Raw genomic sequence first — 18,457 nt, forward strand, 5'->3', positions numbered from 1 at the left:
GTCTCCTGGGACCTCATGTTAGACATGCCTTGAATGCGCGAACCTGGGGAGAGCAGGTATTTACCTTTTTTGGCTCATTTTATGCTGTAATTGGGGTTAACCTCTCCCGTGTCGTACCACTCACTTCAGTGTCGGCAGTTGAGGTCACCATTTTCTGCCTCAGGAGGCACGGCTATCCGGCAGTTTTCTTGCCTGGTGCCTCCCACAACTATATTTTTCCTAATTTTTTTTTCTCAAAGAAAAAACCCCAGGAGGAGAAGAAGGAAGACGATGAGGACAACAGTAAGAGATAGAGGATGGCTCCTCTAAAAATGTTAATTCCTCCATTTCCCCTCATCCTAATAACTGCTATGTAATGGGAATGCTAACTCTATAATATATTCTGGGACAGTGGCTTTGAGGTTCTATTTTTCTTTTCGTCACTCCTGGCAAGATGTGGTGATTAGGAAGCTAGAGGATTACAGCAGAGAATCCATTCCATTATTTCTTCAGGAACTCTGGTTACTGTTGCTACCTTTTCCTTAAAGGATACTTCTGTGCACCCTTCTAAGTATTCAACTTCTGGTGCTCTGTTTCTGTGACATTAAATAATGTACGCTCCTCTATACTTTCTGGTGTCACGTTACTGTGTTCTTTTCGCAGCAATTGTTTTGCAGAACCTGCCACATACTTATGTAGACCTCTCCATCCACTGGTCAAAAGGCTGTCACCTCCTCCACAACCATGCCCTCTGTCTGTAATGACTCAAATGCCCCTATAAAATGACAGAAAAAAGATCCTGGCTCTCCTACAAAGTCTCCTTTACCTCTGACCTTGGATGACCTCATGGAAGAAATTAAACACTTGAAACCGTTTGTTATGGAGACCAATGTCACTCTTCAGCGTATTGAAGAAAAATTGTCTACTCTAGAGTGTTCGGTGTAGAGCAGCAGATTAGCGAGGTGCATGATGCGGCTACCAAGATTGATGGCATGGCTAAAGAGATTGTGCTCCTGAAACAACAAACTGAAGACTTAGAAAATCGCAGCAGGCGCAATAATCTCTGACTTTATGGCATTCCGGGAGGAGGAGAGGGCTCAGAAATGCTTTCTTTTCTTGGGGTTAATATCCCTAAACTGGTGGGCCCCAAGGAGGGAACACATCTTAATCTACAAAGAGCTCACTGAATTGGTCCAAACCGTTTTGGTGCTTTAAGCTCTGACCACCCCAGAGGAATAATTGTTTCTTTTCTGGAAACATTGAGCTACTAATGGTCTTATAGGCGGCCAAACAAAGGAAACAAATGTTATGGTCTGGTCAGAAGGTCTTTATCTCCCAAGATGTAGTACTGGCAACCGCGGCTCAACAGAAGGAATTCTTGTCCTTCCGCCCTACTCTGCGATCCATGAATGCGAGGTATGGTTTGGTGCATCCATGTTTTTTTAAGGTCACCTACAAAGCACTAACTTTCTCATTTGACTGCCCAGAAGATAAATGTATTCATAAACACTAAGGTGAAGCCATGGACCTTGGGAAGACCTGAACTCCTTCTTCACAGATGTTAAATTATATTATGTCTCTACTTTGGTCCCCTTCGTTTGAATTATTATATATATTTTAAGGAGTTAATATAATGTTAGTAAGGATATCATAGATATTCCTTAAGGTTCTGCGATATTGTTAACTATCTCTATTACACTTGTCTACACATTTAACTTACTTTTCATTGCAGTTGTGTGGTTTGATTTGAAGTCCCTTCCTGATGTGTTGTTTCTAAGATCCTCCTTTCCCAGACCTATTGTTTCTATGTGATGCCCTTGTCTTGGTAAGTGTTTTATTATACTGGTCCTTTTTAGGTCTCGGGACCGTTAAGCTGCGAAGCAGCTTCCGGTCAGGAGAATTAATGTCTCTCAGTAGCTCAGTAGATCCCGCCTCCTTGCCCCGTCTCTTCTCCATTGGCTGGCTTCCTAAACGGAGGCCAGCCATTGGAGGAGAGATCCGTAACTCCGATGTAGCCCCGTCCTTTTCGGATTTGGGGGCGTCATTTTTGCTGTTCTTTAGACAGTGACGTCGTCCGTCACTCAGCACAGCAAAACACGCCCCCAAATCTGAAAATGTCGTAAGCCTAGTTGCTGCAATTGTTCCCCGACCACTGCCGCCGCAAGAAGTCTCGTTCTGGGGATCCCCCCCCCCCCATGGGGTGCTCACCCCGCTGTATATTTAAATTAAAGAGGGAGCCTACCCCTGATCAGCCCCGCATTACCGCCGCCGCCCAGGACACCCGAAAATCGTAGCCGCGACCCAGAAGTACAGTGTGCTAGGCAAGAAGCAGACGGGAGGTCTCCCCACACTCCTGCCCGGCAAGGAGAAGAAGCCCGTCCCCAGCCGCCGCAGACCGGAGAAGCCCAGCAGCCCTGCCCGCGGCAGAGCCGAGCTACATGTGTTGTGCTCCTGGCCCCCACCGAGCAGCCTGGCTCCAGACAACTCACCCAGTGTAGCGGCAGCAGGGGCAGCTTGCGAGGTCCCGGGCTTGATCATCTGTGCCTTCGGTCCCTCACCAGCCAGGCATGGTGGTGCGGAGGACAGGTCACCAGCGGAGCAGAGGCGGCCAAGCTCGGGCAGCACACAGGCAGGCACGTGGCGGGTCAAACAACACCATGGCAGTCGGCAGCCCCTTCCTTTAAGCGCACCCCCCGCCCGCCCCCCGCTTCTGCAGCTGCCCCCTCCTCTAGAGTCGTGTTTACCTCACTCTTCCTAGTGGCCCCAGTACGGTGCACATGAAGAAAGAGGCCGGACCCTTAAGGCTCTGATGAAGCTGGTTTCTTTAGTGCGAGCCGGGCTGACTTAGACGTCCTTGAGACGCATCAGGCGGCGTTTTCAAAACTTTCTTATTTTGCGTTTATAGTTCGTGGCGCTTGGGACAGGTTTGTCACGTACAAAAACAATCGAAAAGCCTAATTCTTTGGAAATTGATTGCGAGTGCCATTCAAACAGAGGGCTACGGGGCACTTTTCTAAGTGCTATCATTTACCCTAATGTGAAATGAAATCTATTTAAGTGAAGCTTGTCTGGGTCTAACGCCTCTTTTCTTTCCCTATAGTTTATTACCCCCACACCTAGTCCTTTTAGTTGTTGCTGAAAATGCGTCTTTTGAAGGTTGTTGTTTTTTTAGCACAAAGGGAGTCTTGCAAACATTTTGCTGCTGCCCCTGTGTTCGCAGTACCGCGTTCTCTCTGGAGAGGAGGAGCCCCCCCGCCACCTCACAGCTGGACCGTGGGGTGTAGCACATATTCTCGGCAGGCGCAGATACATGCACAGCACTATGTAACCCACAGCTGCATACAACGGTCACCTCTCCTGCTCTTCCCATGTGATGCCGAGGCGCACACGCGTATAACTGTCATCAACATGCACAGTGCCCGAGACTCGTGAAGTTAGGAGATTCGTGTTACATGATGCAGAGGCAGATGGCATACACATGCACAGTACTAGGAACTCCCTTGAATACAGGAGACTCTTCCAATGTGATGTCGAGGCACACGCGTGTGTATGTAATGAACATGCGCAGTGCCCGACACTCGTGAAGTTAGGAGATTCGTGTTACATTATGCAGGGGTGCAGAATCTGGCATATATATGCACAGTACTGGAGCCTCCCTGAATACAGGAGACCCTTCCCTTGTGATGCCGAGGCGCACACGTGTGTATGTAATGAACATGGGCAGTGCCCGAGACTCGTGAAGTTAGGAGACCCGTGAAGTTAGGAGACCCGTGTTACATTATGCAGGGGTGCAGAATCTGTCATACACATGCACTGTACTGGGGACTCCCTGAATACAGGAGCCCACTTGTATACGGAGATCACGCCGATGTGATGCACAGGAGCACACATGTATACCTGAAAGAACATGCACAGTACCGGATACTCCGAAACCTGGACTCCGTGCTCCGTGGTGCTGCGGAGTAGATTTTGACATGACCCCGCCCCCCTCCCTGCAGCCCCCGGATATCTCGAGACTCTTGGAACCTGTTGTTGGGGGACACGTTACAAAACCTAATGGGAATGTGCACATGGCCGGACCCTCCCCACCCCGAGTCTGAAGAAGGAAATGGCACTGGGATACACATTAAAAGTTACATATCTGCTGTAACCAGGCAGTCATTGAGAGTGCTCACGTGCCCGGGACGCCCCTTGGATGCTTGGAAGTTATGTTGATGGGTGCATGTGTGTGATACCCGACATGAACACGCACAGTTATTTATTTATTTATTTATTTATTTATTTGGTATTATTTGTGGACCAGGGAGGGCAGGCGACTCTTTCTAAATTCAGGAGACCCTTTGTGATGTTGACAGTCACATTGCTCAGTGTCGAGCAACCCCCCCCCCCCACCCAGGACCCTGTTAGCCGTTGTTGAGGATCACACGTTTAGGAGTGCTCTCTTACTTACCAAGGGCCGCCTCGGCGGAGCTGAAGGCCAGCATGGAGCTTTCCTTGCCCAGGTAGGTCTTGCCCTCCTCGCCGTCGCTCTGCATTGCTTTGACCCGGTCTAGGGCCCCCTGCAGGCTCTGGGAGCCGAACTTGCGCAGCGCCTCTGGTGCTGCTGGGAGCCGGGGAAGCCTCTGGGCAGGGAGGCCATGAGGGTGGAGGTGAGCGCCATGCCCTGCGCCAGGCTGGAGCAGAAGCCGGCCGCCAGGCTGGGCATCTGGTGGTGCGGGTGTCCGGACTGGGGCAGGCTGGGTGGGGGTGGAGGTGGCGGGGGCAGCACCACCGGCCGGTAGGGCATGAACATGGGGTACCCGGTGTAGACGAAGTGCCCGGGGCTGTGCTGCGGGGGGCTCCCTATGAGAGAGTCTATGCTGAAGGCAGAGCTGCTTCCAAGGGGGCGATGCATCATCGTCAGGGGAGGGGGGAAGGCTGCACTCATAGGGGGCCCGGGGCGAGGGGAGCTCGGAGAACTCCCCCTCTCCCTGGTCCTTGCTTTGCTCCCTTTCCCAAGTACGCGCCAGACCTGAGCGGGCCAGCTCTCTCCTCCAGTTTTTAAACACCTCACCGGGTCCCTAGTTAGCGGCTTCCTTCAGCTCATCCAAGAAGCTGACAAGTACCGTTAGAGGAGGCTGTACACGGCGCTCTAATGGACCTCATTACGTTCTACTTACAGATGTTCTCTTAACATAATTGATCTGCGGTGAGTTGAGAGGACTGAAACTTATTCCCTAGCCCCCAATTATGGTTGGGTAATTAGATCCCCAACCTCCAATTTTTTACATTCACCCTTCTAACATTCCAAAATATCAAAGAATCTCTTTCTCACAAAAGCTCCCCCCCGCCCCCCTCGCCGGACTCGACTCCACTCTCGGTATTGACAGTTAGAGTTATATGCAGCCAATGTGGTACTTTAGCAAGTTGGCATGGAGATTCGGAGGCCCTTGGGGCTTGCTTTATAGAGTCCTTGCGTTAACACCTTAAGGTATGGAAGAGAGGGAATAGGATCTCATCCATCCAAATAGAAGTTGTGCCCCCCCTTCAACCCACCCCCTCATGGTGAAACGGGGTTGACAGCACCGACTCCATCCACTCTGTCACTGCTTGTGTAGGGTTTGCACAGCAGCAGAAATACCCATCGCCGTCATTAACTATAGTTGTTGTCGTTACCAGGGATCCTTCTGTTCTGTCAGAAAGAGAAGAGACTGATGCGCTTTAGCATTGATGGATCGTAGTCCGCACATCCAAAGAATGCTATGGGAGTGGAGTGGTATTTATATCTTAGTAAAATGTGAGCTAAGTCCTCTGGCATAGAAAAATGCTGGCGATATGAGATGTTGTGGAGGTATCCTTACATGTAGTGCCGCCCCCCCCTGTAAACTAAATACTCAGTGCGTGCTGTGATATGTGGTGACCGGCACCCCCCAAATGTGTGGCATAGTAGGAGAAACTTCAGTCTTTTGTGTACATTCTTGGGGTCTGAGAAGTGTATATGGATCGGAAAAACTCAGTTTTGTATGAGATGTACTTACCCCTGCTCCCTCTAATAAAAACATGTTGCTTGTAGCATCTCTGCAGGTAGTGCGTTCGTATGTGCATCCATTTTTCAGGTAGAGCAAAATATAAATGCATTGCACTCGAACATTCAGAGAAGTTCTCGGTTAGTCAGAATAATGTCTTTATTCTCAAAAATGTCTTCTGTGATATGAAGGTTGGGTTGAATCGCTGCGGTTAATATCTACTGCATGTGTTTAGGTCCACACAGGCATAACGTTCGAAGTACAAATGTTACGTTAAAACAAGTGGTGATCGAATTGTTGATTGAGTCACACTCAGGGTATTCTGCTAATTTAATTTTTCAGAAGGGTTTCTAAAAATAACATTTTATATGTTTGTTTTTACATGTTATTGAATATTGAACATGACCAAAAAAAAAAAATTATTTCGGGTTAGAATTAGTACGGTTTTAGGGTCTGAGTAATGGATGGTGTTTGGATTAGTATTGTGGTTAGGACTGAAGTTCGGGTCGCAGTTCATGATAATGTTTACAATGTAACCATGAGCCACAGAAGGTTAAATTTCGCCTGTTTTATCTTCGCGTGTTTATTTCTTATTGTGAACAGTGTAACTCACAGCAATGTTTCTGGTTTCTGCTTTCCTTTTTATAAAATGGACACTTAAAGCCCAGAGACGTGTTTGGTACAGATGAAGGTAGATAAGTGAGTAGTAGAAGGCGAACGTATACCTACAATGCGTGTTATTTTTAGAGGAACTCGTACAGGAACTTATCGTCCATTTGTACTTTGTGTCTGTGTTTCTGTCCATCAGGTGTCTGCCATCCGTCTCTAGTATTCATGTTGAACGGGAAGTGGCAGGGAAAGAATGGGGGAGGGGCGGCAGTTGTTGGCTGAGAAGGTGTGTTGTAGACACAAACCAGAAACCTTCCAACTCACTCTCTCTCACTACATAACTCTCTCTACCTCACTACTCCACTCTATCTCACTATCTCACAACTTCTCTCTTAAAACATCACTACCTCACTCTCTCACTACCTCACTCTCTAGCTCACAACTTCACTCTCTCTCTCTATCTCACTACCTCACTCTTTCTATCTCACTTTCACCGTTTCACTACCTCTCTCACTACCTCACAACATCCCTCTCCCTCACTACCTCACTCTTTCACTACCTCACTCTCTAGATCACTACCTCACTCTCTATCTACCTCACTCTCTCACTACCTCACTCTCTCTTTCTATACCTCTCTCTCTGTCTCTATCGCACTACCTCACTCGCTCTATGCTAATGCAAAAAGGTATCACATATGCAAAAAAAAAGCTAATGCCATTTATTTAGGGATACAAAAAAGATAAAAAAATAATGAGCAATACCATTAGCTCTACCTATAATATTGCCGAGACCATTGCATTGTAAATGCTTGTTGTATTTTGCAGTCTTACTTATTTATATATTTGCATTGCTATATTGTTTTTTATTAAGGATAATATTTGTTGTCTCTCTCCGTTTTGTTATTTTTTTTTCCATGTTTATAATTGTCTCTGTGGCTACTGCTACCCACTATAGACTTATGTGGTGCTTGTTGCTGCCTGCAATCTATGCTCTTCTCTGTCCCTCCATTATATTTTCTTCACATTCGATGTGATCTATTTTCTTAATGATTGAAGCTCTTTGGTTTTTTGTCATCTCCGCTGTCTCTATCAGACTCATTGTTTCTCTTTTTCTTGTCATTTTTCTCCTTTTTTCCTTTTTTGTTCCTTTCTCCTATTTTCTTTGTTTTTCTCTTTCTCTATTCTCATTTTGAAACCTGGATAGTCATTGAATATAAATGTTAAAATACTGTTTGAGATATTCATGCTTATATGGTCATTGTTTGGGTCCTTTTAAATATTTATTGTAACTCAATGGGTATGCTAACACAGTACAATGGTAAATAATCTGATGGTTATCTAATGGTTATTTACTTGAATGTCAAGGGCTTACGGAATCCTATTAAGAAGCAAAAAGTGATCACTCATCTATCCCGTCTTAATTGTAATATTGCTTTATTACAGGAAAAGCATTTACTTGACAAAGATTTAAATTAGTTGCATATAAACTTTGGTCAGTCAGGTATTTTGCTCTCTAGCCCTTGAACACAAAAATGGGGTTATTATTTTGGTACATAAATCTCTTCTTTTGGTAATTGAGAGGAAGGAAAGGGACGCGGAGGGGCGATGGTTACTGTCAATTGGAAAGTTATGATGCAGGCTCTCAAAGGGCATGGTATAGTTCACCTTTCTTTGAATACATTGCCATATTATACTCTTCTCCGATGACTTCCGTTTTTCTAAATGGTATCCAATCTTCATATTTTTCTCTTTTACGGGGTATTCGACAGGGATGTCCTTTGTTTCCTTTGCTCTTTGTTTTTATCTTAGAACCTTTTTTACATACATTACGGACTTCCCCTGTCTTTCATGGCTTCCAATGTAAGCACACAGAGATTAACTTTACCGCGTATGCTGATGTGGTCCTTTATATTTCTGATCCAGAATCCTCCGTACCAGTCTTTGCTAGTCTCTTATCCTATTCGAAATTATCTGGATAAAAATATAATTTTTCCAAATCCGCGGTACTTCCCTTTGATAAATATTGTTTGAAAGATATGTTTAGTGGCACTGGACTTAAATGGTCTCCACAAATGTTTGTGAATTAAATATTCTATTTCCTTGGCAAAGACTATTCAGATTAATTTAGATGATGATCAAAATAATGATTTGTCAAATGACAGAGAAATGGTCACCTTTATATCTGTCTTTGTAGGGCAGGTTAGCCATGATAAAAATGATGTTTCTGCGTATCATCAATTTTTATTTGTCTCTGTTACCTATTAAACTTCCCAAAAAATGTTTCAAATTGCTAAATAAATTGATTTCTGGGTTTTTATGAAATGGGAAAAATCTCATATTTCCTTAGCATCTCTGTGTAAACCTAAAGAGTTTGGTGCTGTGAGCTTTCCAAATTTTCAGCAATATCATACTGCCTTTTTTCTAAAGCAAGTTCTACTTTGCATCAGAGATGTAGATTCTTCACCTAACAATATTTGGCATAAATTGGAAGACTTGCTTAGGTCGCCCTTCCTCCTTCATTCTTTAATATATTTTCCAAACCCTCCTCTGGCATTTTCTGCTCCAACTAATAAGCATTCTAGCAGGATATCTTCCCATGTTCTTAAAAGTTCTGCATCTCCGGGATAAGATTTTTTTGAATCTTCTATTTGGCATAATGAACTTATCAAAATCTCAAACCGTACTATTTTTTGGAAACAATGGGTAATTAAAAGTATAATTAAAGTTAAACAATGTGTGTTATGACTCCTCTTTCCTTTCCGGAAGTTCAATTTAAATGTAATCTTTCCTCCACTTATGCTGTTCGATACAAATCCTTTAAAGATGCTCTCTTACAAACTATTTCCATGCTTCGTCAATCGCAGCCTTTCAATTGTTTGTCACCTCCTGACTCAATTACATCTTCGTCATCACTCAAAGCATCACATATATATAAATATTTGCATTATATTACACCTTCCCGTCCCAAATCTAAAATTGGGTTACTGTGGGAATCTGATTTTCAGCATTCATTCTCTTTAAAGGTCTAGGTTTTAATTTGGAAAAAGAGACATCATACCTCATGTAATGCCAGTATTACACAAATCCTTTATTATTTTTATAACAGATTATATACTACCCCACTTTCTCTGCAAAAGTACAATCCGACTTTTTCAAATATGTGTTGGTCTTGCAATACTCACCCAGGCACATATCTACATATGTTTTTGCATTGTCCACCAATTACATCCTTTTGGGTTCAGATCTGTAAAATTATTTCTACTATTTGCTCTACCACCTTTCCCTTTGATATTAAGTGTATGTGTTTGGGAAGCTTTCTTGTTTGGTCTGTTTTTTTCTGTCCTTGTTATATTTTTCTGAATAGCCCTGACGAAGCACTTATTTGTGCAACACATATTGGCTGTTATCAGTTATTCTGTATAAAGAATCGTGGTTGTCATGAATGATTTTATATGAAGAATCGTATAAAATTGGGCATTCATCTGTGACAACGAAAATACATTTTGTTTTAGTTGAACATTCATCTGTTATAATAAAGTATTTTTTATGAAATATTTACAGTCCAAGGACTTTTGGCTCTCAGATAATCAGTTATATCTCGTCGTTGGTTACATAAAGCTTTGGCACTAGGAGGTAACCAATGATCTGAGAGTTTAGTGCTGGGTGAAATTTCCATTACCTATCGAATGTAATTTTAAAAATCACTAAACACAGGGACACAAACTTCCCTTAGAAACAATATAGAAACTACCTGAGCCTTTTAGCAAAATAGCCTATATACAAGCCACTGAGAAACCAGTGCAGACACAAAGTGAAATATAATGCCAAATTGTAAATATGCAATAGCAGAATATCTAAAGATTTAGAGCGCGAAGAGCCCCAAACACGGTCCGCTAAGAAGCAAGTATGGAGTTTCAATCCAGTCTAGAAATGAGAACGGTGCAGTCGGAACTCTAAAGATGAGCCATACCATGTTTGTCAAAAATGTGATCTTTGCACTAAGATAAGAAGGGATGGATGACCTTGTACACTGGCCAATCTTGAGAGCACATAGAACACTTACTGTGAAGAATGTGCCTACAAAGGCTAATAGACTAGCTCAAGATTAGCCTGCCACAAGCAAAACTCCCACTGCTTTCCTAAAAGGCACTTGACACCATCAAAGACAAAATATATACATTTATGATAGCACCTGTGAATTTCTGTATGTTTGATAATGCTTGTAAATCCGTGCGTCGTGCCCATAAATAATTATTGGACTGCACTGGTGAGGCTTGGACACCACCAGCAATTTAATAACCTTGCTGCTGCTTCTTGCCCCCTCTTCAACCTCCTCTTTAGGGGATGGGATAAGGGTGTTGACATCAAGAACCTAGCAGTGGCCAGTAATTCAAGGAGGAGGATCCACACATGCATGCGCATGCACACACATGCACACACATGCACCTACCAATCTACATACACATTCACACCCACCATTCTCAAGCACACACCCATTCACAGCTCACACTCACAAATACACATATATTCACACATACATCAAACCTCAAGCAAGTACCAGTTACAAATGATGACGAGAAACAAGGCTCCGAGGTTCCTGGAGGATTGGGATTGCTGCCTCTTCTCATTGGCTGACTTTAGGTCAGCCAGTGAGAGGAGGCGGCAGTCCCTAACTCATCACAGAGTGGGATGGAGTCAGTGAGACTACTAACCCAACCCCACTCTGTGAGTAGGTGTCACTGATGGGCACTTGGCCTTGGAGACTTCAGGACTTAAAACTGAAGCACCCAGGTCCAAGGCTATCGGTGAAGCTCCACCTTGTCGTCAAGGGGTAGGTGCTCCAAGCGCTTTGCTGGTCTGAGGAGGTCACTCCCACAGGACTGTGCAGCCAGGCACCTGTATATTTAGTGTATGTATAGTGTCTATATGTCTGACCTGAAGAAGAAGATGATTGTCAGGCTGACCTTTGCTCAGCCTGAAAGGTCTCTTCCTGTCTACCAAAAGAGGTGGGGGCAGGCCCCTCTGCCATTTAAGACAGGCTGCTGCTGCAAGAAACATTAAGTAGCAAAAAGTCACCAAAGGCAATTGGGTACTTCACATGTTCCTTACAGCGCAACTGCAAATAAGTGTGTGTTTTTAATGATAAAAAGCGTTGGTTCTGCAGTCTACCCTCTTCAGTCAAAAAGGCAACAGAAAATTGGCACGCACCGAAGGGTTTTTGTTTTTGCTTCTTATGTGTCTCAAGCAAAAGCAAGGTTCTGGAAGATGAATCCAGGCTAGTCCAAGACAAGCAAACAAATTCATATAGTTTGAAAATATTTAGTACATCAGTAACATCCCGACGAATTATGCATTCCGAGGTGGTTGGTAAAAGTGCTAGATACACACCGCCATTTCTTAAAAACACTGGAAGTTCATGGAATTTGTGGTGGAGAAATTCTGCCTCAAGTCTGTTTTCAGCTTGTTTCTAAATACAGGATGGTACCAGCGGTTCCTCTCAGTCAAAAAAGAAAATGATGTTGGTTTCTCCATGTTTGTATGGCAGTCTGATGAAACGTTTTGGTAAAATGTCCATTTCAGAAGCCAATTACTTGAGCTCTGAACTTCTCCACTTTCTGGGGTTCCAGGTAAATCACAAAGCTGTTATTCGGTAGGGTCTGTTCTTAATGCAATACAATAGTATATCGATCAGAGCAGGGGCTTTCTTCTATACTCTAATAATGTATATTCCTTCAGTCTATCCATTAACCTTCATTTGGGCAGATTGGGCCTCTTCTGTGCTGGAGGAGAGCCTGCATTTTCATAGTTGCACCATAAGAGACCGAGCCACAAAGTTTCAATAGAAGAGTGGTGCCATCGGCCGAGGAGTTGGGATTAAAAATTATAGCTGACTCGTAGCTTGATTATATCCTTCCTCGACCACTTTGTGCCTAGCCCGTTAGTGGTTCTCTTAATTCAGGCTCCTGTCAATAATGTTACCAGTCAGTCAAAAACAAACTTTATTTGGTTTGTTACAACCATAAAAGTACAATATACCTCTTATCTTACTAAAACAGGGAAAATAAAAGCAACAGTAAATACGTAGCACGGCGGTATCGATAAACATATTACATCTTAATATACGTATACTTTAACTATCATTTTTAAAATCAGAATGTTATCACAATTAATTTAAATGAAACACTTAATTCATATCTATACAACATCTTCTTAATCATACAGCACTATTTTAATCACTAATTGTTTCACATTTATTTGATGTCAAGGACTTATATTATTAGATCTTACTCTGTGCAGCTGAGGAATACCTTAACTTTTCTCATATATTTCCCCAAGGCACAGGCTATATCTAGGTTCTCCATTTCCATCAACAATTTAGCAGCTTGCATCCTATTTGTAATATTATCATTTTAAAAAATCGGACATAAAATCTCCTTTCGTAAATCTAAAAACCACATACAATCTAATAAAATGTGTCAATAATGTTACCAGCTTGAGCAGTGTCATTTAAGAGGTTGAACAATTACTAGTTACGAGTTGGACCCTATGGGTCCACTTGAGAATGGGGAATAACCATAGGAATCGGATTGAGCACATCCAATGTCCATGGTTGTGCCACATTCCTGCTGGAATTTTCAAATGGCAATTTCTATCGCTTTGAGAAGCTGGAATCCATGGTTGAGCTATTAGGGCTTGTGGGCTACCATGTTACATGTAAACTGCTGTTGCCTGCCACATCTGAGATATTGAGTAACTTGTAATGAGGTACATAGTTTTACCAGAGATACCTATTGAAGAAAACAAGCTTCGAAGGACAATTTCCCCTTCAGACACTCCTAAAAATGGATACACTGAAGGGAAGTATGGACGCTTCTGAAGATTAAAGGACTGTGGGTGTTAGAGAAGAAGCTCTATTGCATAAACATGCTGAAGATGGTCCATCTAGTCCTCCAGTAATTTTGTTCTTCAGTAACATTGGGGAAAACAGACAGTATCTCTATTATCTAAACACACTTGGTGGAATGAGGAACAATACCTCGTTAATAAAGCTTCAAAAGATTTCCACAGGTCCCTGGACAGAGGTCTGCAAATTGCAGCATTCCTCCTTCATTGCTGCCTCCGGAAAGTCATTCTGGACCTGAAATAATCAAGTACGAGGAGGATCGGAATGTCTCTGGCATTGTAGTACATTTACGAATTTAAGACCGGTCGTCTCCAATCGCAGGAGCCAACAGCAGCTTGCCAGGCAGACCGATGGTCTTCATAAGATGAAGAGCAACATCCTGCATCACTACCTTTCCATTGCTGAACTAGGACTGATTGGCTGAGGGTGCAGGATTCTACCGCCCTTTAAACCTGGCTAAGGAATGCATGAAGACTCCTAAGCCGTAAAAATAATTTTGGTACATCTTTCCGCGCCTTCAAATAGAAGAAATTATTTCTATGGTGCCTAATTAAGATGATGGGATGTGGCTAGAGTCTTCCTCAGAGGAAAGTGCTGTAAAACCACAATACTAAAACTAGCTTGCACATAAACCTTTTGCAAAGGCTTGGCTTGCTTGCTACCCTCGCTCAATTTTTCATGGTCGATTAAACGCTAGTGATATGGGCACATTGAAGGAACAAGCTAAGTATGAGTTGGGGTTTTTCATTTTAAAGACAGTGATATTTTGAGCATTGTTTCTGTTTACTGCTAAAATTGGTTATCCACTTATACAATGCCGTGCCTGTGAGATAATTCCTGCTCACAGGACCTACCGTATCACTTTGGATTCCCCACGTCTTTTATAAAAAATGGTGACATATAAAATAATCATTGACTGTGCCAATATGTACAGCTTTTAAAGGAAAGTTCCATTTCAGTCATTGTTCGGGTTGGGCATGCAATGAGCCATCACTCATGCACTCCTACTGATCTGAGCACTCATGCACCAATCCATCCACCCGCGGACTCATTCTTGTATTCGCTCACTTACACGGCCACAATCAAACTAAAAAAAAAATGCAGGATAAACAAAACGAATAACAGTAGAAAAAAGAAAACATACTGCCACCTAATCATTATAGGTATATGCTTGTAATAATTAACACATGTGAACACAACAGTGGGTGGCCACTTTGCAAAGGTAATAAAATAGTTTTTTTTTTTTAAGTTTCAGCATGGACGGTACATTTAGAACCAACTTGTGGGCCATTTTGGAATGGTAAAACTGTGAAAAACTGTTGACAATTCCTTTCCATTATAGTGCCTGGTTTAGAGTCAACAACCTTGTGGGGTGCGTCACACTTATGATGAAATTAGCTCAAAGCAAGTGGCCTGTTAGCACTTTCTGGGGAGCTGCAGTATGCTCTAAAAAAGAAAAGAAAACAAAGAGAATAAGGAAAGAAATGAAAAGAGGCAAACATGAAAGAAGAAAATGAAAAACGAAAGGACTGGCCACCATCCCTCTGACTGAAGCACACATTTCCAGCTGGATGTGCACAAAAAACAATGGCCCACAAGGGATGAATTAAATGTACTATGTACTCAAAAATAGTTTCTCAATTACTATTGGAATCCGAAAAAAACTTCACCTGTGACTTGAAAAGGTTATATCAAAAACTACTCAAGATAGCAGCAGATCTGGTTTTACTTTGTGTTTTAGTTTTCTTACTGTAAAATGTTTCTCTATCTAACACATTCCTCAAATATTCAACTATGACATGAGTTTTCACATACAAATATACAGAAAATGTTTAGCCCTTTCCTCGTATATTTTTTAATAGCACTAATGGTCCACATCTATTTGTGTTTAAACGCTGAGTCTGTTTCAAACATAGTGCACAAAGCTATACAATTACCGCCCAATCTGATGTCCCAAACCTATCTGTTATTACACTTGGTTTGATGTATTTTGAGATTATTTCTTTTAATTTCTTCTAGACTCCTTTTAAGAAAATGTTGACGCGTTTCAGCCTGTAAAGTTTCTGGTCTCCTCCGCACTATACAGGGTGAGTGTGACCTTCAAAAAAGACATAAAATAAATATCTTCTGTCATTATAGGAGTCACTAACCTTATATGTGATAATATATGTGATAATTCTAAATTATGAGGATGTATGCGGGGGCTCAAAATCAAAACTATTTTTCTTTTTCCATTTTTCATTAAATTATCATGCCATTGTGTGCTTTAAAATAGAAGGTAGTGGGGGTGGCCTAGCATATCTTGTTCTTCATGACCGACCCCGTGGCTCCGGGACTTCGTATTCTGCAAATCATGCATGTCTTTGGTGAGACCTCTGGATTCTACATGAACATTGGCAAGTCGGTGTTGTTTCCACTGGGTGGATCGCCAGGTGACACTGGTTGAGCGTCCATGCTGGCTTTGTTGGTTGGAGGGTTTAATTATCTTGGGGTGTTCCTTTCGCCCGTTCCTTCCGTCTCCTGGGAGTCCAACATGGCCCCATTGTTTTTGTACATTAAGGAGGAGGTTGTCTTGGTCCCCTTTGTCTCTATTTGTATTTGCTAGATCTGCCATTTTTAAGATGGTCTGACTCCCCCGCCTCCTATACCCACTCCAGGACTACCCTTATACTGTCCCTCCTGCATGGTTCCGACAGACCAATGCACACCCTGGTCAGTTCTTGTGGGACGGAGGTGCGTCCCGCATTGCCCTTCGAACCTGCTTTCAATCTACTATCTGCAGCTGTATCGCCACTGCAGATGTTCAATTATATTGTGCTGCCTCTCACTTGTATATCCTTAACAAGTAGTAATATAGTCCATGGAGTGGCATACCCTACACCACGAGAGATGGGTGATACCTCTGTAGTAGGCCTGCTTCATAATGGGACAAATCCCCAGGGTTTTCTGTGCATATGTTTGTGTCTTATATGGGTTTGGGGTCTCATCCTTCAGAGCCCTAACTAAGCATGTGCATGGCCTGCTTGGCTCTTTTTGCTGGCAAAAACACAATAGATGTTTTTAATGAAAAAAAAATAGAAGGTACCAGCTGTTCTCTTATGTGCTCCAAACATTAATATCCTTGTGGTCCTATTCGTCGTGCCTCAGCCTAAAAGGAAATGTCATGGTGACCACATTCCTTTCATGCATCCACCGTGTAAATAATAGTCACTCTTTGAAGTGCCTAATGTGATGGTCTCGCTTGATCAGAAAGAGCGACCCAGTGACCACATGCGTCCACTGCATTGTGGCGCAAAAAGTTGTTAGTGGGACCCAGCTTTCTTTACACTTCTTTCTTTTTCTGCTCTTTCTTTCATCTCCCCAACTCTCTATCATAGTAGGACAGGCTAAAAGGGGTCAGCCGACCATGTAGACAACTTACCTGTAGAGTCTCATGTAAACCTAGAGTGTGATGACACCTAGCTAAGTGTAAGCAATGCTAAATGTATATGCTAAAAAAAAAATATTTTAATAAAATACTTTGGAAAAAGAAAAGGCTGGTTCCCATTGGAAAGAATGGTCTATCGAAGGTGCATGAGTGATTGCATATCACTAAAACCAAGGTGGCCTCACAACTGTCTTATGTCCCTACCTGTATATTCTCACTACTGCTGCCCTCACCTGAGCGTGCTTCTTTCTATAATTAGCGGAAAACAAATCACCGCTAAAACAATTGATCTGGTTTTAGTGATATGTAATCACTCGCTCCCATTCGTTAGACCTTTCTTTCCAATGAGAACCAGGCTTTTTTTTTTAATAAACTGTTTGGTCCCACTCAGGCGGGCAACTAGAGCCAAATTTCGGGGGGGGGGGGGAGAAGGTCTGAAAAAGATTTCAGGGGCGGCTAATTCTTCCAGACATAGGCAGAGTGGCTCTAAGGAGTAAAAACACAGCAAAAGCCTCATTAACAAGTAAATGGTCTTTTAAAGAACTGTGAAGTACTCGGTGCGGCTGCAATTAGACAGCCGCCAGCCCGCGAAGCTGTCTCAGCCCGGGCTGACACACGAAGGGGGGGGGGGGGGGGGACTGAAGCCTAGTGAGCCCAATGGGTGTTGCGGTCCTACTAAATTTTGCGGCACTATGAAGCGAGGCATGCAGTCACTAGGTCACTCTTTTCGATCGAGCGAGACCATCACAGTTAGGTACTTTAAAGAGTGGCTATTTATTCACCTGTGGGTGCTTGAAAGGCATGGGGATACCGGGACGTTCTGTTTTAAGCTGAGCCACAATGACCCAAACAAGAAACCGATCTGCTGCTATCTTGAGTAGTTTTTGATATTACCTTTTGAAGTCACAGGTGAAGTTTCATTTGGATTCCAATAGTAATTGAGAAACGATTGTAGAGTACATAGTACATTTAATTCATCCCTTGTGGGCCACTGCTCATTTTGTGTATATTAGTTTACACAAGGCCTAGGGGTTACTTGGATCCATGCTTGTTTTATACAGGATGTGCAGATGTGGTCTGAAAAATGCTGTCATAGAGCCAGTGGCTGTAGTTGTCTGACCCCCACTGTCTCATTCTGTATACTATCTTGCATGGAAGAGGAGTGCTTAAGACATTGTCTCTATTGCCATGTGTATGTATAACAAATGGTATGCAGTTCCTGATGGATGAAAGAGAAGAAGAGACCAGGGGCTACCTATAGAGACAGATCAGGGGATCTTATCCCTCAGGAGCAAGGACCCTCACTGGGGTGGCATTCTTTATTATTGGGCAGCTCCTCGTTCGGCTGGCACTGTAATGCCCAATGGCCCCCGTGGGAGGCTCTTTCCAGAGTTCTTTTGTTTTTAGCTGATGTGAAGAGTGAGCTGTGGGGTAGATGTGATCATGTGAGTAGACTGGTGTAAAGGTGAGGTAAAAATAACTAAGAAATACCCAGAGCAATTTTAATAACTGGGTCTCCTTGTTATGGGTAAAA

The 18,457-nt window shown here is 43.1% G+C and overlaps 1 pseudogene; it reads right to left on the reverse strand.

The window, feature by feature from the left end:
• Positions 1-4,421: 4,421 nt before the first annotated feature.
• Positions 4,422-4,906, reverse strand: LOC147683671 (homeobox protein GBX-2 pseudogene; annotated as a pseudogene).
• Positions 4,907-18,457: the final 13,551 nt, after the last annotated feature.

Source organism: Lissotriton vulgaris, chromosome 11 (assembly GCF_964263255.1).
Source record: "Lissotriton vulgaris chromosome 11, aLisVul1.2, whole genome shotgun sequence".
NCBI lineage: Eukaryota > Metazoa > Chordata > Amphibia > Caudata > Salamandridae > Lissotriton > Lissotriton vulgaris.